This window comes from Puma concolor, chromosome C2, assembly GCF_028749965.1.
Source record: "Puma concolor isolate L17-30 chromosome C2, mPumCon1.1.hap2, whole genome shotgun sequence".
In the NCBI taxonomy this organism is placed as follows: Eukaryota; Metazoa; Chordata; class Mammalia; order Carnivora; family Felidae; genus Puma; species Puma concolor.
The window spans coordinates 123,710,975-123,731,260 of record NC_141675.1 but is presented as its reverse complement, the minus strand read 5'-3'; the positions used below and the strand labels follow the sequence as shown (position 1 = coordinate 123,731,260).

At 34.8% G+C, this 20,286-nt stretch overlaps 1 long non-coding RNA gene across 1 annotated transcript; it reads right to left on the bottom strand.

Moving 5' to 3' along the window:
• Positions 1 to 13,843: 13,843 nt before the first annotated feature.
• On the bottom strand, positions 13,844 to 20,008 carry LOC147577521 (uncharacterized). The gene is made up of 3 exons (XR_015255849.1): positions 19,926 to 20,008; positions 17,488 to 17,676; positions 13,844 to 14,159 (listed from the first exon to the last, which is right to left on the bottom strand). It is a non-coding gene; the product is annotated as an uncharacterized LOC147577521 (long non-coding RNA).
• Positions 20,009 to 20,286: the final 278 nt, after the last annotated feature.

Sequence of the window (20,286 nt, the reverse complement as noted above, 5' to 3'; positions counted from 1 at the left end):
TAATAACCTAATTTGGTGGGCCTGGACTGAAGCTCCATGAAACCTGCATTACAATAAGCATTCACTTATTTTAATGAAGTTATTCATTCACCAAACACTTTCCTAATATTCTCTTGGACTCAGAAAGATAGAACCAAAATCCTGATTCTAGAAATGAAAAAGTAATTTTGGAACATGGCCTTCACAGAGTGATAAGGCTGCCATTGATGGAAGGTTATGTGCAATGTTAGGTCCAGGTTACTTTATAACAAAAATGATTGACAAACTTGGAAGATTCACATTAATAGAGGGTGGATTCACAAGTTGTTTTAATCTTCTGCTTATCTTTGACTTGATGAAAAAATTAAAAATGTTTTTATAATATTCTGATAAAACATGACCTCCTTTTCCAGGATGCCAGACTGTTTTATTACATACAAAAATAGAAAATTATTGTATCCTAGAAATAAAAAATAAACCAATACTGGAGAAAAAGCATAAGCTACCCAGAGTTCTAGATCATAGAAGCTAGATTTTTAAAACCCATGCAGAGACAGGGAATGAGAACACAGGTTTAACATGAGACAGAGAGCTAAGGGAGGTTATTTGAATAAAGCAAGGAGCTGAAGCAGTGTTCCATCATCCATAAGTGGGAACCCATCTTTGCCTGGACAACCTGAAAAGAGCTGTGAATAAGATTTTAAACTGTATTATTTTTTTCTATAGCTGTGTAATAAATTACCTCAAAACTTAGTGGCTTAAAACAAAGTAGGCATCTCACAATTTATGAGGGTCAGGAACTTACAAGTCATTTATCCGAGTGATACTGGCCCTGGGTTTCTTATATTGGTGTATTAGGGTTCTCCAGAGAAACAGAACCAACAGGAGCTAAATACATACATATGTACATGTGTGCATACATACATACATAAATGAGAGATTTGTTATAGGAACTGGCTCATGTGGTTATGGAAGGTGAGCAGTCTTGTGACCTGCCATCTACAATTTGGAGAACTAGGAAATCTAGTGGTATAATTTAGTTTGAGTCTGAAGGCCTGAGAATTGGGAAGGGATGAAGGTAGGCTTGGAACTGGTGATCTAAGTCTGGATATGAGTCCAAAAGCTCAAGAAGTAAGAATGCAAATGTCTGCTGGAGGATAAGATGGATGTCTCAAGTTGAGTAGAGAGAGACTGCTTCACCCTTCCTCCACCTTTCTGTTATATTTGGACTCTCAAAAAACTGATTGATGCCCACCTACATTGAGAAGGGCCATCTGTTTTACTCAGTTCCTCAGTTTGAATGCTAATACATTCTGGAAACATCCTTACAGAGATCCCCAGAAATGTTTTAACAGCTCTCTGGACATCCCTTAGCCCAGTCAAGTTGACAAATAAAACTAAAGATCATATTCAGTAAAAAGTCAGATGTTGTACAGAGTACTGTCATCTGAATTCTTGAATGATGTGAAATAATCCATTCCAATGCATCTCACGCACATGCCTGGAAAGTTGGGCTGGATATTGGCAGAAAGCCTCAGTTCCCTACCATTGGGATGTCTACGTCGGCCTTTTGACGTGGTGACTGACTTCCTCCGGAGCAAATGATACAAGAGACAACAAAGTGGAAGCCATGATGTACTTTATGACCTATTATTATTGGAGGTCACACACAGCCATTCTCACAATATCCTTTGGGGTATTATTCAGGGTTGGAGGAGACTTACACTAAAGTATAATGTGAATAAAACGGTTTGGTGTGTTAGATTTGCATATGTCAGGGATGTTGAATGATGGGAGAGAGAGAGAACAGAAACAGAGAGAGGGAGAGACAGACACACACAGAGAAAAGAGAGAAAGAAAGATTATACCAATCTCTAAATTCTGAAAACCAAGATCTTTATTCATCTAAGAAATAATCTAGTTGAAGCTACTGAATATTGCCTAGGCTTACCAGTGTTCTCTGTTACACTAGAAACAAAATAGAAAGGAAACCAGCATCATACTTCTTATTAATGGAATTTCATGAACACATTTCATCTCAATTTATATTTCATGGCATCCAGGTGCTAAGTGCAGTTTCAAGCATACTCTACCCTCCCATAAATTATACAGTAAATCATCACTTGGTAATGGGCATTTTATTTTTCATGCTGATTTCCTTAAGTGCTCCACTCTGAGGTCTCTCAGTCATGGCCATATGCTTTTCTTTTCTTTCACATATTTGAATATAGAGCCATACTGATAGTTCCAAGATTTTTTTCACTTTTTTTTATGAACCCTGGGTTATTTAAAATTGTTCTTTCAGATCAAGAACAGAGTAAAAATCTTTCACAGAAAACCAACATGTAGGTAACTCTTTTTTTTTTTCCTTTTATCATTCCTGCTAAGATTCATTTGAAAAAGGTTTTCCTGAAAAAAGATGAAAGAAAGTATGACAACTTTTGAATCAAAAATGCCTTGAAAAGCAGAAACATAGCTCAAGAAAATGTGTTTCAGTTTTTAAGAACTTTGACACAATAAAATATGTGTTATTTTATTTGTTTGTTTTGCTTTGCTTTTTTTTTAACTCTCTTGCTCTTTTATTTGGGTGTAGGTATACTTGGAGTCAGACATGAAATAGAAGATAAATCATGTTTCGCCAATACATATCATACAGCTATACTAGTATAGACTGATAAACTATTCTTTTCCCTCATCTTCCTCAGAAATTCAGCACAATTAGCTCATTTGCATTGTGACAACTAAACTGCTAGGCAGTCTTGGGCTGCTGTCTGGGCAAAAGTTTCTCCAGGCTGCTAATTCCATGTACTGTTCTGGCCTGTTCCCAGCTGTTCAGTTTCCCTCGTCTCAGATTGTAGTTTTCATTTTTCAAAGGTTCCTAGCATTCTTCAAAACAGGTTTTTAAGAGAAAATGTTTTCCACTTTAAAATTTTGTTACCTAATTCTCAAATATCACATGTGTTCATGATTCCTGGTTTTTATGAGTTGTTAGGACTTGAACTGTGGAAGATAGGATGGAGAAACTTTTGTACCTAATTCTCTTTGATTTTCTATAAGACGTGATTTCTTCCTGTATTCTCCTTTTAATATTTCTAACACTTTTTGGACCTAGTTCTGTTTAATTTCCTATAAGATGTGATTTCTTCCTGTATTTTTCTTTTAATATAACACTAAGTAGAAAATTAAAATAATTCTTATGAGTAATTTATAAGAATTTATAAAGATGTTTCTCTGTGGTCTTAGAGATCAGGGGTATAGGAATGGTTCTTAACAAACAATGGAGAATAGAAGGAAAACAGAAATGTTCACACTTCCACAAGGGACTTATTCGTTGTGCAAATGGCAGGGACTTGAGCAAACATCTATACCAGTTGCTAATCAACAAGTTTTAGATTTATGGTGAAATCTTTTAAAATGAGATGGAAAAGTGTTTCCAACAAATTTTGATGCATATTATTGTTACAATTTTAAAATTTAATAACCGAAGTCATTATTTTTAAGGATATAGGTAGATATTAAAAGTTTTTAAAAAAATATACATAAAAAAGTTTTACAAATAAAATAATTTTGGTTATTGGGAAAATAATTTAAAGAGTAGAATAATTTATTTGGAATTTTTTGGAAAAAGAGACCTTTTATTGAAGCATATTTTGTAAGCAACTAGTCAAACTTCAAACAAGTCTTCCCTTGACTTCATGGAAATATTTCTAGAATATAAGATGCAATGTTCTGCCTTCTTAACTGAAGTATTTATATGCCCTATATCTCTGCCTACCTGAATTCTCATAACATTTTGAGCATTCTTTTGACAAAACAAGAGCATCAAGAAACCATAAAATGCTTTAAACTATTTGTCTATACTTTGATAGTCCCTAGTAAGTTTGGTTTTTGTTTTTGATGTTTTCTTTCTACTGTTTTTCTTATTCAGTGTTATACTATTATGTGCTACTCTCAAAAACATCATCTGGTCCTTTCAATACCTTTGAAAATCACATTTTTTTAAATCCATCAAATCACCCTGAAGGTTTCTAAACTGTATGCTCATGTACTCTATAACCAAAATGTATCATTAGTAAGTTGGCATGGGCTGGATGATCTTTAATACTTTTTTCTAAAGCCATGTAGTAGTTTGTCTTATTGAGCAAACTTTCAGAGCAATTATTTTAATTACTAACTTCTCCTTGAGTGTGAGGTGGTGATTTCACGTCATATACATCTCTTCCCACTAGCCTGAAAAGAGGCAGACCATCAGTAGGAACTCAGAACAAATGTCTTTCTTCTGAAATATACGTTGGAATTTTATCCTCCCCGCCCATCCCCTACCAATTGTTCTTGTTTCCCAGATGTGTTGGTGTGAGTTGTATGGAGACAAAAGGGAAACTAAATGTTCCTCCTTTAACTTTCTTTAATTATGTTAAGCAACAGACTTACTCTGTTCTTGTCTTAAAACTCTGAGAAGCTTTGCTACCTGCCACATATATCTTGCAGTATTTTTTGTAATGTCGTTCTATTTCGGTTGACAGCATCACTTGGGCTCCTCTTTGCTGGTGAATGTTGCCACTGCTCCTTTGTTAAATGTTGTCCATCCATATGGTCATTTTCACTAGGCCCTCCAACAGGGAGTCCACAGATGTGGGAGCAGGACGTAATGCTATTAACTCCGGGTTCAGAATGGCACCAGATGCGCCCATGTCCTGCTCAACAGATGCAGCACATGGTTTGATTCCCCTGTTCAGCCCTGTGCTTTTCTATTTGAAGGATGCACCTTCATGTCATAAGAGTTATAGGCAATAAGTGTCTAAATTAAACCGAAAGTATACACAGGTTAGAGGCTGGGCTTTAGGAGAACTATTCATGTGTCTCAACTATTTACGTGTTGTTGCCTTTTTTTAGACTGTTAATGCTACAAAGTTAGTTGGTTAGAAGTCTGACCTTAAGACTTATTAATATATTATAGATTATTAATGTAGAATTAATTTCTTTGGCCCCTATGCCTGCTGTAAAATTGACTGTATTTTTTTAAATTTTATAATGTTTATTTATTTTTGATAGACAAAAAGCATGAGCGGGGGAGGGGCAGAGAGGGAGACACAGAATCTGAGGCAGGTTCCAGGCTCCGAGCTGTCAGCACAGAGCCCACTGCAGGGCTCAAATCCATAGACCGGCAGATCATGATCTGAGCCAAAGTCTGATGTTTAACCAACTGAGCCTGAAGCCCTAAAATTGAATATATTTTTTGAATATATATGCCATAATGCAATTTCTTGTTTATATATCTCTATCCATGAGATATGGTTGTTGGATAAGTCTATTACATTCATTAGTTTCCTCTTATATTAAAATATGAGGTACTGGTGTTACAAGGACCAAATTAACAAATCACTTGAATTACAATCATGTATTATGAATTGTTAGGCTACTGTTGGTGGCACATTGTCAAATGAGACTGTTATTCTCTTATAGAGCTTGCATTCAATAAGGGATAATGAAAGTAATGCATAATCAAATAAAGAATATATAATTTCAGGTATAGATTCATCCTTTGAAGAAAAATAAAACAGTGTCAAAGAATCAAGAATGCCCTGGGAGTGAGGATAATGAAATCCTCTTTAACCTTGAAGAAAAGAGAAACTAATTAATATATTAATGTCTGGAGGAAAAACATTCCAGGAAAGGAAACACAAAGGCAATCTCTTAAAAAAACAAAGAAAGAAAGAAAGAAAGAAAGAAAGAAAGAAAGAGAAAGCCAATAAATAATGACAAACAAAGGTCAATATGACTGCAGCAGAAATAAGCACTAAGTAAAAGGGGAACATGGGATTAAAGAGAGAACCATGAAAAATGGTCACATATAACTTTAAAAGTCACGTAAGGGTTTGTATTGTGTTGTATTCTAAGAAAAGAGTTGTGACTGGGATAGAAAATGTAGATAAGTAAGATTTTCTTTAAACAAATTTTTTTAATATATAAAGCCTATTAAATATGTTTAGGAAAGAGCTCATATGAAAGAAGAGCTTTAAGAAACTTGAAAGTGCAAAGCTGATGAAAAGCAATTTAGGCTAGGAGAGGAGATGTCTTCTATATAATGGGAAGAAAGAACAGAGTGATGTGTATGTAAGTGTGATGGTGTGTTTGCTAATATGCTCCTGGAGTTGCACCGCTCTGATCCACCTTCAAGGAGGCATCGATTGTCACAGCTGTCATCTGGTTCAGCATTGGCCTCAGCTACAGAGAGTCACTTTGCTCAAGGGAATGGCCTTCCCAGGACAGCCCACATCAATGACTGATTAAAGCTGAGGTATGTTTTCCCAAAACATCACACAATTCTGATGGGGCATACATGTTCTGGAGTTCTCCATGGGATTGTCCAATGTCACTGTTCTAATTCTCTTCCTGCTGCATCCTGCTGTCTCCCACTTTCTTTAATAAATCTTGATCTCTGATAAATACCCAGCAAGATGAACTATCACAGAGACCCTAATCAGTGACAAAAAACTGAAAAAAAAAGTTATCTGGTATATTGGGTTTTTGTTTGTTTTGTTTTGTTTTGTTTTTGAGTTAGAGGACAAAGTCTTCTCTGAGAATGAGTAATGAAATGCAGGTAGGTTTAGGAATGGTAAGTTCAAAGTGGATGTAAATGTTTCAAATAGTTGCTAGGAAAAAAAATGGGGTTAAGAACAGACTAAGGAAACAGAAGAATTGCTGGTCTGTCTTGTTAAGCAAATTAAGAGCACTGACCAAGAGGACTGTGAGAATTCCTTCCTTCTTTAAAAGTATCTTCTGCCAGCTATTTTGGAACACATATTTGTGATGGGTATTGAAGAGGGCATCTTTTGGGATGAGCACTGGGTGTTGTATGGAAACCAATTTGACAATAAATTTCATATATTAGAAAAAAACCCAAAAAACAAAAACAAACAAATAAACAAAGGAACACGTATTTGTGGCTTTCTTTCTATCTGTCTCACACTGCTTCTTATCTCCACTGATGACGCCTTTTCTTATCCTTACTTACCCTGTTAAATTTAATGCACTCAGAGTCTGTCCTGACTCACTTCACACATTTTCCTAAACAGGTTTATCTGTTTCAATGCTTCAGTTACCCTCCATATAGTGATGAATCCTGAAACTCTTTTCCAGCCCACAGGTCTTTCTTAAACATATAACCATATATCTGGTAGTCTATTGGTCATCTTTACCTGGAAATCTCATAGGTGCGCCAAACCCAGCATACGCAAAATTTAAGTATTTGTTTTTGCTTTTTTTTTTCAAATTTATTTCTCTCATCTTTAATATTACATTCCATAAGTTATACAGGATTTTTTTTCAGTTTTTAAATGAAGATAATTATAATTTCCTTTTTTCTTAATTATTAAATGTCAACTTCTTAGCCTAAATAGTATTTGAATCCATCTAAGGTACCAGATTTATGGCCTACAAAGTGTCTAACCTACATTATTGCCATACCCTATAAATTGGTCTCCCAAGCTTCAGTCTTATTTTCTCCCATCTCTTTTTTTTTAAGTTAAAACTTATCATTTTATTGGATCTTCATTAACTTGTTGGAATTGAGCATCGGACATAAGTTGAAAAACCCCAAAATAGGTCTTGAAAAACACTTTCTTCTTAGGACAAGCAGTCAGAATAAGCATGTAAGCAAGCTGGCTTGTCTGTACACCAGCCACATTAGCTTTCCCCGTAACCAGTCATACTCACTCTGCCCTCCTTTCATTTAACACCATTCAGACACCCTGTAGATCTAACTTAAGACATATTATGTAGGACACCTTGGCCTACCCAGGAATCCTGGAAACATGTTTTTTCCTCATATTGTTGAAGAAAAAAATTTTTTTAACTTTATTTTTTTTAATGTTTATTTATATTTGACACAGAGAGAGAGAGAGAGAGAGAGAGAGAGAGAGAGAGACAGAGCATGAGCAGGGGAGGGGCAGAGAGAGAGGGAGACACAGGACCTGAAGCAGGCTCCAGGCTCTGAGCTGTCAGCACAGAGCCTGACGCGGGGCTCAAACTCACAGGCTGCGAGATCATGACCTGAGCTGAAGGCAGATGCTCAACCAACTGAGCCACCCAGGAGCCTCAGAAAGAAAAAAAAAAAAAAAAAATTAGAGCTGCCATTTGACAGCTTCCTTGTATCTATGCCATACCCCAGTATGCAATAAGTAACATTCAAGTATAAAAAGATTTCCTCCTTCCCACCAAAAGCACTGCTATCTGAAGGAAATTGGTTTCTCAGTTGCTATACCAGATACTAAGAAAGCTCAGAGGACCAGGTTAAGAAAAACAGTTAAAATTCTAGGATAAATTGTTGTGCAGCATTGAGCCCTCAGTCTACAACCTATATAGCCTCGGGTACTACCATGTGACTTCTGTTTGGCTACAAGGATACCAATGGCCTATTTTTCTTGAGCTTCCAGTCTGTGACATTTGGCTAGTGCTGAGTCTGATCTAGTTTTTGAAAGAATATCTAGAATACCTCTTCTGCTTCAAATGCTTCAATGATTTCCCAATGTTCTTGTAATAGTTACAAATTTGAAATGTCTTAACATGGCTCACCTGGTCCTTTAACATCTAGCTCTTGCTTTCCCGTCTCATGTTTTGCCAATTACCAGCTCTATCCCCAACCTCACTCTAAATTGTAGGTTCTAACTACACTGAATCTTTTTAGGTTCTTAGAACATATCATGTTTCCATGAAGCTTTGAGACTTTCATGGAATATCAAGTATCTTATTCACAATAATATTGTGTCACAAAAATCACAAATTATTTGTGGCCTCCATGCTAAACGTGTCTTTAGTCTTTGACTCTGTGATTCTGATTTAGGCTGGTCTTAGTTGGATGCGCTTACTGATCTATAATGGACTTGGCTGGGATGACTGCACGTGGTAGGCTGAAAAATGTTACCTCCCAAAAGATGTCAGGTCATAATCCCTGGAAATTGTAAATCACTATATTTGGAAACAGTGACTTTGGGGATATAATTAAGGATATTGATATGATTGAGCAAATTATTCTGGATTATCTAGGTGGATCTAAAATGTAATCATATGTATTCTTAAAAAAGTGAAGCCAGCAGTAGGCTGAGAGGGCAAAACCAGGAGTCCGGAGGCTAGAGCCTCTAGCCTCAGAGGTTTGTTGTTAGGCCTTAAAAACTAATGGAACTTGCCCTGCTGGCCAATTTGAAGTGGCTTGAAATTGGTGATCTTTTTCCTCCTTCCATTTTCTGCCTTTGGGCATAGGAATAATTATAACTGTTCTCTGCCTGTCCCACCATTGTATATTGGAAACATATAACCTATTTCCTAGTTTCACAAGTCTACAGATGGGGAGGAATTTTGCTCCAGGGTGAATCATACACAGTCTCACACATATCTGATTTAACTCATGAGATATGAGACATTTGATCTGATGACATTTTGATAAGATCTTGGAATTGAGTTGTTGCTATAATTAATTAAGCCATTTGGGAATGTTGGGATGTGGTAAATGTATTTTGCATGTGTCATGGATGTGAATCTTTTGGGCCAGAGAAAAGACTGTGTTAGGCTAAAAAAAACCCCACACTAAATGATATCAGACACTAATCCCCAGAACTTGTAAATGTTGCCTTATTTGGAAAAAGAGCCATTGCACATATGACTGAGTTAAGGATTGTGAGATGAGGAGGTTATCCTGAAATATCTGGGTGGGCCCTAAATGCAATCACAAATGTCCTTATGAGAGAAGCAGAATGAGATTATACAGAGACACACAGAGAAGAGAAAACACTGTGACCACAGAGGCAGACTGGAGCGATGTGGCCACCAGCCAAGGAAAGTTGGTGGCCACCAGAAACTGGAAGAAATTTGCATAGATTCTCTTCAGCCTTTGGAGGATGTGTGACCCTTGCCAACACCTTGACTTTAGCCCTGTGACACTGATTTCAGACTTCTGACTACGAGAATCGTGAAAGAATAAATCTCTGCTATTGTAAGCTACCCAAGAAACCAATACGCTGGGATGAATGAGCTCTTCCATGCGTTTTTCTCATCCTCCTGCATTCTGTGCTTCTTTTCATGGCAATTTCAGAAGGAAAAGCAAAATAGAGTCCTTATAAGTTTCTGTTTGCATATGCTTTGCTGACAGCCTACTGATAAAAGTGAGTCACATGACTCTGTCCCAGAGTGCAGAGAAGGCACTGCAAGTTTGCATTACAAAGGATGTGGATGTGGGCAAAAATGAAGAGTCAGGAACATTTTTGCAATCTGCCATCCATGGGTTGATTTTCTTTTAATCTGATTATTATCTTTAATTCTACCTCTGACTAAATCCCATTCATTTTCACATGTTGCTTAGGTGTTATGCTATACTACTTTCTTAATGCTTAGGTGTTATGTTATACTACTGTGGCGTAATTGTATTTTCATTATTACAACTATCTCAACATTTTAATTTAACAGGTCCTCACTAGGCTGTAATCTCAGTAGCAGCACACATGCAATCCTTGTCTTTATATCTCTGGTAACTAATGCAGAACCTTAGACATAGTGCATGCTCAGGATACGTGAGCTGAATTAATATACATATTATACTCTGTTGCAATAGACATTCTGCCAATGCACTAAAAAGGTTAATTTTTATTTCAAGGTATTGTAAACAAATATGCTTTTTTGAAAATAAATTTATGTACTTTCATTCTCATGTCCTTTATTATGAGTAGTAATAAAAGTTGAAGTTGAATATCTTAGCTACTATTTAAAAAGTTTCAGGAAGGTAGCATTAATTGCCATATGATTATATTCAAACTTGCTAGACAGAAATTACTAAATTAAAATTTTCTTTACTGTTTATATTTTCTATTGTTTACCTTCTTAGTTGTCCAAGAATCCTTAGGAAACAGGTTGAAAACACTACGAAGTTACTTTTGCCCACATATGCCCACTTAAACATTTACCTATTGTTGAATGAATATGCTCAATTACCTGAATTTTCTATTTATAGATAATATGTTGTAAATGGTTTGATTTTATTTCAACTCTGTTAATAACTGGAATGATGAGAAAAGAGTAAGCATCACTCTACCTTTATTTTTTCCTTTAGTTTTATACAAAGTGAATAGAAATATTTTAAGAGTGACATTAACTTTAAAAAAAATTTTTGTTAATGTTTATTTATTTTGGGGACAGGGAGAGACAGAGACAGACACAGAATCCGAAGCAGGCTCCAGGCCCTGAGCTGTCAGCACAGAGCCCAATGCAGGGCTCAAACTCATGAACTGTGAGATCATGACCTGAGTTGAAGTCAGATGCCTAACCAACTGAGCCACCCTGGCGCCCCAAGAGTGACTTTCACTTTCACCAGAAACAGAGGGGAAATAATTGAATGCTATAAAATGTAATTAAATTACACACCCAGGCACACACACACTGAGTCACCTTCCTATTTATTTTAGATTATTTCTTGTTGATATTACTTTTTGTCCTTTTGCTGATATAATAGTCATAATATTCTTTTAAAATTGTAATGATAAATATAACCAATTCTAGCAACTTCTCTTTCTTTCTTTATATTTGTTTGCTTCTAAATTGAGAAGTATTTATGAAAAAGAAAAAAGAAAGTAGTGGTTCATACTGGCTAGAAAAATATTTGAGACACATTCCCCATCAGGTTCCCCCAAACAGCTGTGCCACTACACCTCCATCCAAAACCCCTTGTCAAGTTCTGGGACTTTGCAGAGCGCAAAATGCCAACTGTGCTGGCCTGTGCCAGACTGTGGGGAAGTTGCCTAATGCTGATTCAGATCCAGTTGGAATTGTGTTTGAAAACTCCAAAATTCAGTACATTTTTTATTTTAAGAAGAAAACCACACATGTCTGTCCTCTTTTTCTTCATAATATGACTTCTGAAATGATATGAACTGTATTGAATAAGAATCACAAAATGAGCATCCTTACTGACATCATGTTTGCCATTTTGCAGGTTCCAGACCACAAAAATCTCATAATCTCTGGAATATTGGAACTCATCCATTCAAACATAATTATTTATCAAACTTTTTCTGGCAAAAGACTATAGTACATAGAAGCCTAATTTGCACACATGCAAGCAATACACACATTCTGAGTTATTAAACACTTATTAGCTGTGTGGTAATCACTACAGTCAGTTATACTGGTCAAGGTAGTGGTCTGTAAAGAAGTAGTGTCTATGAGAGTAGAGGCAAGTCTTAGAATAAATAAGTTTAATATATTAAATCACATAATATAATAGATCTTATGACTTTTTAAATAAATTTGAAGATATCATAATAAAGTAAAAAGAAATCAACAACAAAGAAATGCTGTAGATACCTTTAAAATACTGTTTCATCTTGAAGCAATTAAAAGAAAATCATTTACATTCATTAATATAGCAATGTTGTAATAGTTTTCTTAGGAAAATGAACCAGCTATAAAAATAGGACAAACATTTATCACAGAAAGTGTATTATCTGTAGCCTGATCTTATCACTTAGAAAAAAATAAAATAGAAAACATTAATTGAAACGATACTTCAAAAGTTGAAAAAGTTAACCATGAAGAAAATAGAAAATCAAAATATAAATTTGATTCTCTAGTAAGCATGAAATGTTTCAGTATTGAAAAACACAAAATATACTACTCACATTGGGTCATGTTATCTACTTAGTGTGCTGTTAGGATAAAAGCAATTGTTACAGAAGATAACGCTCCCCTTCCTCTGGCCTCAGTGGACACTGACTTATTGAATTTTTCTCCATTGCAAAGTTTTCACAGCCCTTTTCAGGCTGACATTGTGGAATCACTTTTTAAAAATATTTTTGTATGAAAATTGTGTAAACGGTAATGATCTCACAGGGTAAATGTAAATGAAGCATTAGCATATTTTGTGGTTCAGAGTAAATGTTGGTTAATTATTGTTTATTATTTTTAAAATTGTTATTGAATTTCACTAAAATGAATGTCTACTTTCACTAGTTAAATCAATTGCAGTAGGATATTAACTTTTGATAGTGCACACAGATCACCAGTGCAAAATCTAATCTAGGTCACTTTAACTGTCAAAATTCACAGATAAAGTGGGAACTTGGAAGATTTTCTGTAAGCTAACTGAAAATTTTAAATTTCACGTATACACTTATAAATGCATGCCCCCTTTAGTTTTTCTTTTACTGGTGTTTTACAATAATCAGTGACATAATGGTTTGCAATCAGTAAAATCATAACATTAGGTGGATATTAGGGATGATAATTTTTGAGTCGATATTTTTAATAATTATGTCTAGGTCTTGTAGAACCTCTTTAGAAATTCAGTTGAGAGAATTTAATATTGATTTGAGGGACAGTCATAAGACTATAAATTGACCATTTTTCTTGGTTACATTAACAAAAGTAAAGGAGCAAAAATCCTGTATCTTCAATAAATATAATTGGTTTGTGAATACATAGATATATACGACATGCACATGCATATATTAATTTGTTTGCAAATAAAAGTTATTTCTATTCTATATCCTTTATTACATATGCTAAATTATTTAATTATAGAATTTGTGATCATATGAAAATCTTCCGGCACCTCCTTTTAAAGTACCAAGGCAAATTTAAGAATAAGTAACTTACTTTTAATGCATGTTTTGGCAACACTTGAGACAGAAACAAAATTATAATTATAAATAAAATAAATCTCTCAGCAGGTATTTTATGATGCCAGGATTTTTTTTCTAACAATATTTCAAAACGACAGGTCCTTCTACAAAGACAAGTGAAAGTGCCTTGATGGAGTCGGGTAACACTTGTTGCTGTTCTTGTTGCAAATCTCCCTCAGTTGCTCCAAGGTCCCAGAACTAAATTTACCACACATCAAAGAGTTTACTAAATTTAGGGCTGGCTAGGGGCCCATGAAATTATTATTTTGTAGCCTAGTAACATACTCAAAATTAAATGCTAAGGAGAAAATTGCATAAGATAAATAAATAATAAGCAGAATAAGAGAAGCATGCAGAGAATCACTGTGAAATAATTTTTATGATCTTGTGTCTCCAGAGACTCTTTAAACTCTCAGTGGTCCTAAAGAAGAGATTCTTCCAGCTTACTTTAGTTCTTCCTCAGCTTGAAATGCAGACTTGAATTATGATATGCAACGCCACTTATCTGTGAATATCCTAAATCAGAAGACAGAGAAAAGAGAAAGAGAAAATTGTTAATCCCATCAACTTTGGAAAGAAACAAGGAATTGTCTAAAAGCAGCTGGCAAGAGAAAACTCAAGTCACCTTCTGAGAAAGAAAGTTAACTGTCATGAGTATTTGATATGTGACTGAAATAGGGAGGAGAAGCAGAAACAAAACTGGAGGGATTTTTTTCTACTCAATAGAACATCTGCTGTCATCCTAACAAATCAAAGTATTCGGGGAAATGGGATGGTTTAGGATTTATTCAAGTGAATTAATACTAAGTAGAAAACCACCAAAAGATTGCCCGGCAATCTAGAGAAATATTGACAAAAAGAAGTTTATTTATTTGGATTCTTTTAGATGGTAGAAAAGGGCAGTTTCATTATAGTTACCCAGTGTGATGAAGCAGTTCTTACAACATAATCACTGAGAACACATAAAAATTTAGACAATGGAACTCCACTTATGAGACATTATACACTATTTGCATATTAATTTATGTAGCAATCATAACTGTTTTAAAATACAGTATCTTAAATATAGTAACATCTATGTAATGTTTTTGAAATGAAAGGATGCTTGCATGGCTTAACATTGTACCATGATATAAGTCTCTCCATTCTAAATAACAATTATGTAAGTACATATTCTAAGTTAGTTTTTGAAATTGGGAAAAATTAAAAATGTGCAATTAACTTGGTTGTATGAACTAATATGAATATTTAAAACATTTTATAGTGCTCAAAGTTAAAGTTTTAATATTGCCCAGATGTTTTAGAGTGCACAGCCGTATATTTTCAAAGGCAGCCATCCTGCCATGTTAAATCACAATTTCTTTTTTAAGCTAGCCCTAACAGACACTATCCAATTAGAAGCACAAATAAGTGAACCACAATTTTTTTTTTTTTTTTTTTTTTGAAAAAGAGAGAGAGAGAGTGAGCACTTGCCCAGGGAGGGGCAGAGAGAGGGGGAGAGAGAGAAACTTAGGTAGGCTCCATGCCATTAGCACAGAGCCCAGTGAGAGGCTCTATCTAACCCAGGTGAGATCAAGACCTGTGCTAAAATTAAGAGTTGGATGCTTAACTGACTGAGCCATCCAGAAGCCCCACATATTTTTTTAAATTGTAATACTGTTGATATCTGATCAACATCAAATGGTTTCACTGTAATGTGCAAAAGTCGCATGCAAATATTTAATATTAAAGCCTATTTTTAATGATTGCTGGTTCCTACTTAGTTCCTGTATCATTATTGTTGAAAGCAATATTTCTTGCATTCTTTTCTGCTAGGCATATGGGATGATTACACTTCTGTGTCCCCTTGAAGTTTATATGACTTACTTTTGTCAATGAAAAATAAACCAATGAAAAGTAAAGCATTTCTTGGCAGAAATACATAAGAATTAGTATGATATTCTCCAGTCTCTCTTCTTCTTTCGTCCTGATTATGGAAATAGAGAATTCTGGATTCTGGATTCTCCCTTGATGTGGATTGTTAAGATGTCACATTGAAAAGAATAGACCTAGAAGGACACTCATATTCACAACTGATTTGATGAGTAAAGTGTAAAGATTAATTATTAAACTACAGAGGTTTTGAGGTTGTTTGTCAGCTTAGTGTAACCTAACTTATCCTGATTCATTAAATTTTCTTTTCCCTAATGCCTGCAACTGGATGATGTGAGTCCTAGCCCACTCCACTGACTAACTTCACATGCTTAAAGTTATCCTATTTCCAGAGAGAAGAGGTACAAAGGACACTAGTTTAAAATCTGTCAGAAACATCTAGCTGCATTTAGTGCTTTGGTGAACATAATTTAAGTAACAAGCTTAATGCTAAGTTATTTATTCACAATCATGACAAGATTAGTCTTTGTTTTCCAGGGCATATGTTCTAGAGACAAAGCAGATGAAAACAAAAATGAATTGGTTTGATACAATGTAGTCACTGCTTTAATAGAAATATATGCAGAGTGAAACAGACAGGAAGAAATCATGTCTCTGCCTGAGGGAGTTACAGGAAATTTTATGGGGTAGAATAGGTTTGGGGGTAGTATACAGAATCTGAGTATATTCAAGCAATGAGAATATGCAAAATCCTGACAATGAATATGTGAATTCAGGACAAGTTTGTGGTTAAATATTGCTAAATACAACACAGAGTAGTTATCAAGACAGGTTAAGGTTGGACAGCTGGAACAGGCCATAACACAATGAATCATATAGTCCACGTGAAGTGTTCCATATGTTTATAAGTGAGAAACTCTGAAAGAACTTGAAGTCAAAATTGAGATGATCAGGTTGCATTCTAGAAAAAAAAAACTGGTTGCTAAATTTAGAATTCATTAGAATACAGTGAAACATTGTAAAGCCAATAGAAAACTAGAGATTATAGAAAAGGAGAGCAATGGAGATGCAGGAAAAAGGAATGAACAGAATAATATTCTGAATGGAGAAAAAGTCTGCGTAACAAGAATTGGAGAATAAGGGATATGGAGGGATCTTGGATGTCTCTAGCTTTCAAGTTCGTAGAAAAACATATGGGGCCGTTGACTGAGGTGGAGGATTTGAGAAGAAAAACCTTTCTGAGGAATGGAAAGAAGACACAGTGGTGAGTTCATTTTGGGACACTCTGAATTTGTGTTCATGTCTCATTTGCGTAAAGATTTCTAGCAAAGGTTCAAACTATAGTTTTAGATCTCTGATTCATAAAGTGTGAATCAAATTAGTGAAAGAAAATATGTGGATTGAGTTGAAAAAAGTGAGGATGAAGTAGAAGGAAACAGCTAGGTATAAGTCTGTCTGAAATCTCACATGCTTACTTTTTTCTCTGTGTTTGAATCCCTACCTAGCATGTTTTCTTAGTTTCCCCGAGAAGAATGCCTACCTTATTATTTATTAGAACGTGAACTTTGTGAAATTAAGGACTTCACTTAGTTCATATTTTAGTCTACAGAAGTTATAACCATGTTTATAGTTAGGAATTACAACAAACTATAGATCAGAGAGGAACCTTTAATGAAATTATTTAAATATGTAGGCACTAAGAGAATTGTATGTGATGTCAGAAACTGCTAGCATAAGAATTTAACTTCAAAAACCACTGTATACATTGGTTCCCCAGGTATGGAGTCGATAACAATGAAACTTAGCCATGAGATCATCATTACATAGGAAGTAAGTAGATATAGTTGATGTATATCTATTTAATACATATCCAGATATACCAAATAGAAGTGACTGACCATTGTCCTACACTATTCTGATATGCTTTTTCATCACCTTTGCAAAGTTAGGAAAATCTGAAAGAAAGTATTACCTTTTGAATAGTCTTTGTTGGAAATGATTTTCTGATCCTGTAGCAGTTAATACCCCATTTGGCTTCACAAACAAGAGAGATAATTTTGTTTGGTTTGCTCCGTGATGATGAGAGTGTTTTAAAGATCAATGCCCTATCCAAGCTCCTGAACCTTTACAGCATCTGTGACATCTCAGTGCCCAAGGAGGCCTGTGTGCAATAAATCATATATATTCAATGAGACACAAGTCTATTCACATTGTCAAATAACAAATGAACATATCATAGGTCTGATTGTACCTGAGCTCTGTCTTTGTACTCCTGTCCTCATAAATATTTATCTGTCCTTAAGTTTTGCCATTTAAGTTTCTCTATTGAGATTCCATTTTCACTTTAACAACACCACAATACAGATTATCTGACTTCTGTAATGTTAATTGCCATTCTAGAATAATTGCCAGCCTTTCCCTGCCTGCCTTCCGTGGCCCTGGTCATATAGACATACAGGTATTAGATTCTGGTTTGGAATCATCACTTACAGTAATAATGCCAGGTGCTGACTATACACCTGTAAATCAGTTTTTAGTCTCAAAACTCTGTTTGGAAGCATATTCCTCTGTCCTACCTCTAAAGCTTTGACCTTGTTCTCAAATCAGACCCCTGGATATGTACACATTCTTGTTTTAGCCCACTGCCAACTGCCATAAAACACTATGCTTTACATTCAAGCAGATCTGGCATATGGTTTCCTAATGTTTATTAATTCAAAAGGCTTGTTCCAAGTGAAGAAACAAGCATTTTGTGAAAGATCAAAAATCTGTGGAAAACAAGGCAAGTAATTGGGTTTACATGTCTGATTCAGAATACATTTATTGGAAGAACTATTTACTCATGCTATTTAATAATGGCACCACAGATCCAATGATGTTAAATTGGCAAGAGTTGGTTTTGTAGAATAGGAAGTATGTATTACAGAGATTACCAGAAGATTAAAATGACTTTTGTGATCCAAAGAAAGGACAACTAAATACATGACTGGCATAACTTAATATTATGTGGATGACACGTATTTATAAGTATTGTGAATCATAGCATGCCTACTATTTCTAACTCAAAACCTAAAACATACATAGCTAATTTGAATTCACTTTTTTTTGGCTCTCTCCAATTTGGCTTTAAGCCTTTTTAATTTACTATTGATCGTACTTACTTTTAAGCAGTTTGTCATTTGCATGATTTAATCAGAATTTACATTCTACTAGAACAGCATGGTTTGGGCTTGATCGCATAGAACCAGTTTTTTTTTTTTTTTTTTTTTTTTTAAGAAATTAGACTAAGTTTATACTTATTTCTCACTCCATGCTTATTCTCATAATACTACAAATCAGGTGTGAATTGCAATTGGCTTACAAATATGTTGTAATATATATGTGTTTTGTTATTTTTCATGTGACCTGATGATAGGAATGCATCTAGAGACTTTTGGCAATATTCTGGTGTGAAACTTTCTAGAACTTTTTGTGGAACTCTTTGAAAAATACACAGGAATCCTTAGGAATCATGGAGGATAAAATGTTTATTGAACACCAGTATGTTAGTGTATTCATAAGTTTCATGCCTATTCAATAAATCTCAATGACAAGTGGATTTTTATAAAATAGACAGTAATGCTAACCATAATAAATAACAGAAAGGTAGAAAATACTTTGAGTATGCCAATTGCGTATATTATTTGCAATTTCCTAATTCAGAGTAGTGCATTTGATACAACGATGGAAATAAAGTAAAGAGATGGAAAGGATCTTGAAATTGTGTGTGTTGGGGATCTGAGTTCTGTGATGAGCTCTGTCGCTAATGATCTCAATGAACCTGGATTGAGCAAAAATCTTAGAGGTTCTTTATAAAGATTTGTCAAATAATTTCTTGGATAATTTCTCTTGTTATGGGCTTAAGTGTGTTTTCTAAAAATTCACTTGTCAGTGCCCTAACCCCCAGTACCTCACTATATTTGGACTATATTTGAAAATATAGAATTGAAACAGGTAAATAAGAACATTTGTTACAGTGGTTCCTAATTCAATATGCCTTTATGTCTTTATAAAATGAGATTAGGAGAAAGAGAGAGAGAGAAAAAAAAGAGAAACAGAGACAAACATATTGATACACAGCAAAAAGGCAGCAGCCGCAAGCAAAGGGGAAAGGACACAGAAGAAATTAAACCTGCTGACACCTTGAACTTGTAGCTCTACCTTCCAGAACTCTGAGAAAATACATTTCTCTGTTTAAGGCACCCAGTTAGTGGAATATTGTTATCACAACCCTAGGAAACTAATATTTCTCTTTTGGCCCCTAGAAATATGAAATCAAATACCCTTTCAACTATACCTATTAATTGTATTTCAAAATGGAAGATGACAGGGTGAAGATTCATTTTAGTGGTATGAACATGAAGGACTTACAGAAGAAGAAAGGTATTTTGTTTGGTCCACGGTTAACATAACATGGAGGAACATCAACCTCCTTAATCTTGTACTCTGGTCCTATAGAAAATAGAGACTATTGAACTATAAGATCTCTTCTCTTGTGGTAGATGGGCGAATATTCAGGGAAGTCTTCACCAAGTACGGTACAACTCGAATGTAGAATGTGTAATCATTTGGCACTATGATTCTAAATAATCATAATACATATGACCTCTACAGTGATTCTTTTATCATCGATAATTACCTCTGTTGGGTTGCATGACCATATTAAATGCTTTTCCTGATATATCAAAAATGTATAATATTCTTTTAGAAATGCTTACCTTTAATTTATTAC